Source organism: Macaca mulatta, chromosome 3 (genome assembly GCF_049350105.2).
Source record: "Macaca mulatta isolate MMU2019108-1 chromosome 3, T2T-MMU8v2.0, whole genome shotgun sequence".
In the NCBI taxonomy this organism is placed as follows: domain Eukaryota; kingdom Metazoa; phylum Chordata; class Mammalia; order Primates; family Cercopithecidae; genus Macaca; species Macaca mulatta.
The window spans coordinates 68,063,868-68,069,913 of record NC_133408.1 but is presented as its reverse complement, the minus strand read 5'-3'; positions in this window follow the sequence as shown (position 1 = coordinate 68,069,913).

The following is a 6,046-nucleotide window of genomic DNA, read 5'->3' as shown; positions in this document are numbered from 1 at the left end:
AACAATAGCTTTCGGTGAATCTGCTTTTGGCTCTGTTTATTCATCTCACATAGATAAAGCTTTCTTTATATTACACAGCTTGGAAACTCCGTCATGGATGGATAGGCAAAGGGATATTTGAGATAACATTCGGGCCTATGGTGAAAAAGGAAATATCATCAGATAAAATTTGGAGAGAAGCTTTCTGAGAAAATGATTTGTGATGTGTGCATTCCAATAAGGAAGTTATACCTTTCTTCTCAGAAGACACACTTTGAACTCTGTTCCTGTAAAACTAAAAAAGTGATATTCGGAGCACATTGAAGACTATGGCAAAAAGTGAAATGTTGTCCAGTAAAACCCATAAAGAAGCATTCCAAGAAACTGTTCTCTGACATGTCCATTCATTTCACAGAGTTAAAACTTACTCTACACTTCCCAGTTTGGAAAGTCTGTCTTTGAGGATTCTGTGAAGGGATATTAAATGGCAACCAGAGGCCTGCCTTGCATTGAAAATTGAAGAGAAGCTTTCTGAGCAACTGCTTTGTGATGTGTGTATTCATCTCATAGAGTTAAATCATTCTTTGGATTGAGCAGTCTGAAATCACTGTTTCTGTGGAATCTGAGAAAGGGACTTTGGGAACGCTCTTTAGAATATCCTGAAAAAAAAAAAAAAAAAAAAAAAACCTCAGATAGAATCCAGAAGGAAGCTTTCTGTGAGACTGCTCTTTGTCGCGTGATTTCCACTCGCAGAGTTAAGCTTCTCTTTTCATTGAGAAGTATTCTAACACTGTTTTTGTTTAGTCTGTGAAGGGATTTTCAGGAGCGCCATGAGCCTTATGCAGAAAAATGAAATATCTTCACATAGAAAGTGGAGGGAATCTTTCTGAGGAGCTGTTTTGTGACATGGGCATTCCAGTCACAGAATTATACCTTTCTTCTCATAGAGGATTGGGAACTCCCTTTTGTAGGAAAAGCTACCAAGGGACATTCTGGTGTATAGGGACGGCTATGGTGAACAAGGAAATATCCTCAGACAAAAATTGGAGAGAAGATTTCTGTGAAACTGCTTTGTGATAGATATGTTTATTCATCTCACGGAGATAAAACTTTCCTTATGTTACCCAGTTTGGAAACTCTGTCATGGATGCATTTGCAAAGGGACTTTCGGGAGCACATTCAGGCCTACAGTGAAAAAGGAGATATCTTCAGATAAAAACTGGACAGAAGTTTTCTGAGAAACTGCTTTGTAATGTGTGCATTCCACTCAGGGAGTTATACCACTTTTCTCATACAGCAGTGTTTGAACACTGTTCCTGTAAAATTGGAAAAGTAATATTTCGGAGTGCATGGAAGACTATGGTGAATAGTGAAATATCTGGAAATAAAACCCAGAAAGAAGCGTTCCAATAAACTCCTCTCTGACGTTTGCATTCATTTCAGAGAGTAAAAGCCAATTCTACATTTCCCAGTTTGGAAAGTCTGTCTTTGAGGATTCTGTGAAGGGATATTAAGTGGTGACTAGAGGCCTGTGGCGAGTAAGGAAATGTCTTCCATTGAAAACTGGAGAGAACCTTTCTGAGCAACTGCTTTGTGATGTTTATATTCATCTCATATAGTTAAATCATTCTTTGGAATGAGCAGTTTGAAATCACTCTTTCTGTGGAACCTGAGAAAGGACAATTGGGAACACTCTTAAGAATATCCTGAAAAAGAAATAACCTCAAATAGAAACTAGAAGGAAGCTTTCTGTGAAACTGCACTGTGTCGCATCAATTCTGCTCACACAGGTCAGCTTCTCATTTCATTGACCAGTATTCTAACACTGTTCATGTTTATTCTGCAAAGGGATATTTGGGAGTGCTTTGAGGCTTATGGTGAAAATGGAAATATCTTCAGATAGAAACTGGAGAGAAGATATCCGAGGAGCTGCTTCATGACGTGTGCATTCCACTTACAGAGTAATACTTTCCTTCTCATAGAGGATTGGGGAATTCCTTTTGGAGAAAAAGCTACCAGGGAACATTTGGGAGTATACGGATGGCTGGTGAAAAATGTAATATGCTTAGACAAAACCTGGAAAGAAGCTTGCTGTGAGACTGCTTTGTGATAGATATGTTTATTTATCTCACATGGATAATACTTTCTTCCCATTACACAGTTTTGAAACGCCGTCATGGACGGATTTGCAAAGGGACATTCAGGAGCACATTCAGGCCTATGGTGAAATAGGAAATAACTTCAGATAAAAAAGGGAGAGAAGCATTCTGATAAACTGCTTTGTGATGTGTGCATTCCACTCAGGGAGTTATACCTCTTTTATCATAAGGCAGTGTTTGAAGACTATCCCTGCAAAACCGAAAAAATGATATTTCAGAGCTCATTGAAGACTGTAGCAAAACGTGAAATATCCACAAATAAAACCCAGAGTGAACCGTTCCAAGAAAATGCACTCTGATATGTGCATTCATTTCATAGAATTAAAGCTTACTCTACGTTGCCCAGTTTGGAAACTCTGTCTTTGAGGAATCTGTGAAGGGATATTATGTACACCCAGAGGCTTGTAGTGAGCAAGGAAAAGTCTTCTGATGAAAACTGGAGGGAAGTTTTCTGAGCAATTGCTTCATGATGTGTGTATTCATCTCATAGAGTTAAACAATTCTTTGAATAGAGCGGTTTAAAATCACTGTTTTTGTGGAATCTGAGGAAGGACATTTGTGAATGCTCCTTAGAATATAGAGAAAGAAATATCCTCAGGTACAATCCAGAAGGAAGCTTTCTGTGAAACTGCTCTGTGTCGTCTTAATTCCTCTCACTCAGTTAAACCTCTCTATTCATTGAGCAGTTTTCTAACCCTGATTGTGTTTAACGTGTGAAGGGATATTTGGGAGATTTTTGAGGCTTATAGTGAAAAAGGAAATACATTCACACCAAAACTGTAGAGAAGCATTCCGAGGAACTGCTTTGTGACGTGTGCATTCCACTCTCAGTGTTATAACTCTCTTCTCATACAGCATCGGGGAGACCTGTTTGGAAAAAAATGTACCAGGTTATATTCAGGAGCATGTTGATGCCTATGGTGAAAAGGGAAATAGACTTAGACAAAAACTTGAAAGAAACTTTCTATGAAACTGCTCTGTGATATTTCATCTCACATAGATAAAACTTTCTTTACATTAAGCAGTTTGGTAACTCTGTCATGGATGGATCCACGAAGGGACATTTGGGAACACATTCAGGACTATGGTGAAAAAGGAAATATCTTCAGATAAAAACCAGATAGAAGCTTTCTGAGAAAGTGCTTTTTATGTTTGCATTCCACTCCGGGAGTTATACCTCTTTTCTCAAAAGGCAGTGTTTGAACAGTGTTCCCTTAAAATCGAAAAAGGAGTATTTCGGAGAGCATGGAAGACTATGGAGAAAAATGAAATATCGTGAATTAGAACCCAGAAAGAAGTGTTCCAAGAAACTGCTCTCTGATACGTGCATTCATTTCAGAGAGTTAAAGCTTTCTCTATGTTGCCCAGTTTGGAAAGTCTCTCTTTGAGGATTCTGTGAACGGATATTAAGTGGCGCCCGGAGGTCTGTAGTGATCAAGGAAATGTCTTCCATTGAAAACTGGGGAGAAGCTTTCTGAGCAACTGATTTGTGATGCGTGTATTAATCTCATGGAGTTAAATCATTCTTCGGATAGAGCAGTTTTGAAATCCCTGTTTCTGTGGAATCTGTGAAAGAACATTTTGGAACGCACTTTAGAATATGCTGAAAAAGAAATACCCTCAGATGAAAAACCAGAAGTAAGATTTCTGTTAAACTGCTCTGGAATGTGTGAATTCCACTCGCACAGTTAAGTTTCTCTATTCATTGAGCTGTATTGTACCACTGTTTCTGTTAAGTCTGTGAAGGGATACTCAGTAGCGCTTTGTGGTTTATGGTGAAAACGGAAATAGCTTCAGATAGAAACTGGAGAGAAGCTTTCTGAGGACTTGATTTGTGATGTGTGAATTCCACTCACTGAGTTATACCTTTCTTCTCATAGAGTATTGGGGAATCCTTTTTGGAGAAAAAGCTACCAAGGGATATTCAGGAGTATATGGCGACTATGGTGAAAAAGGAAATACGTTCAGACAAAAACTGGAATGAAGATTTCTGTGAAACTGCTTTGTGATAGATATATTTATTCATCTCCCATAGATAAAACTTTCTTTTTATTGTGCAGTTTGGAAATCCATCATGGACGGATCCACAAAGGAACATCCGGGAGCACTTACAGGCCTATGGTGAAAAAGGAAATCTCTTCAGATAAAAACTATAGAGAAGTTTTCTGAGAAACTGCTTTGTGACGTGTGCATTCTACTCACAGTGTTTTACCTCTGTTCTCAAACAGGATTAGTTAAACCCTTTTGGAAAAAAAGGTACCAAGGGATATTTGGGAGCATATTGACACATATGGAGAAAAGAGAAATAGCCTCAGACAAAAACTGGAAAGAAGCTTTCTGTTAAACTGTTGTGTGGCATATGTATTCGTCTCACATAGATAAAGCTTTCTTTACATTACGCTGCTTGGAAACTCTGTCATGGATGGATCCGCGAAGAGACATTCGGGAGCACATGCAGGACTATGGTGAAAAAGGAAATATCTCTAGATAAGAACTGGAAAGAAGATTTCTGTGGATATGCTTTTTGCAATGTTTATTCATCTCACATAGATAAAGCTTTCTTTACCTTACACAGCTTGGAAATATTGTCATGGACGGATCAGCGAAGGGACATTTGGGAGCACATTCAGGACTATGGGAAAACCGAAATATCTTCAGACAAAAACTGGAGAGAAGCTTTCTGAAAACCTGCTTTGTGACATGTGCATTCCACTCAGGGAGTTATACCTCTTTTCTCATAAGGCAGTGTTTGAACACTGTTCCTCTAAAACTGAAAAAGTGATATTTTGGAGCCCATTGAGGACTCTGGCAAAAAGTGAAATATCCTCGAATAAATCCCAGAAAGACGCATTCCAAGAAACTGCTCTCTGATATGTGTATTCATGTCACAGAGTTAAAACTTACTCTACATTGCCCAATTTGGAGACTGCATCTTTGAGGGATCTGTGAAGGGATATTAAGTGGCGTCCAGAGAACCGTGGTGAGCAGGAAATGTCTTCCGTTGAAAACTGGAGAGAAACTTTCTGAGCACCTGCTTTGTGATGTGTGTATTCATCCCATAGAGTTAAATCATTCTTTGGATTGAGCAGTTTGAACTCAAAGTTTCTGTGGAACCTGAGGAAGGACATTTGGGAACGGTCTTTAGAATATGCTGAAAAGGAAATATCCACAGATAAAAATCAGAAGGAAGCTTTCTGTGAAATTGCTCTGTGCTATGTGTGTTCATCTCACATAGATAAAGCTTTTTTTACATTACGCAGCTTGGAAACTCCGTCATGAATGGATCCGCAAAGGGATATTCGGGAGCACATTCAGAACAATGGTGAAAAAGGAAACATCTTAAGATAACAACTGAAAAGTAGCTTTCTGTGAATCTGCTTTTTGGTCTGTTTATTCATCTCACATAGATAAAGCTTTCTTTACATAACGCAGCTTGGAAACTCTGTCATGGATGGATCCACGAAGGGTCATTCGGGAGCACATTCAGGACTGTGCTGAAAAAGGAAATATCTTCAGATAAAAACTGGAAAGAAGTTTCTGTATATCTGCTTTTTGGTATTTTTACTCACCTCACATAGATAAACTTTCTGTACAATATGCAGCATGGAAACTCCGTCATGGACAGATCTGTGAAGGGATATTCGAGATCACATTCATGCCTATGGTGAAAAAGGAAATATCTTCAGATAAAAACTGGAGAGAAGCTTTCTGAGAAACTGCTTTGGGTTGTGTGTATTTAACTCAGCAAGTTATAGCTCTTTTCTCATAAGGCAGTGTTTGAACACTGTTCCTGTAAAACTGAAAAAGTGATATGTTGATGTGCGTGGAAGACTAAGTGAAAAGTGAAATATCTTCAAATAAAACCCAGAAAGAAGCGGTCAAAGAAAATGCTTTCTGACATGTGCATT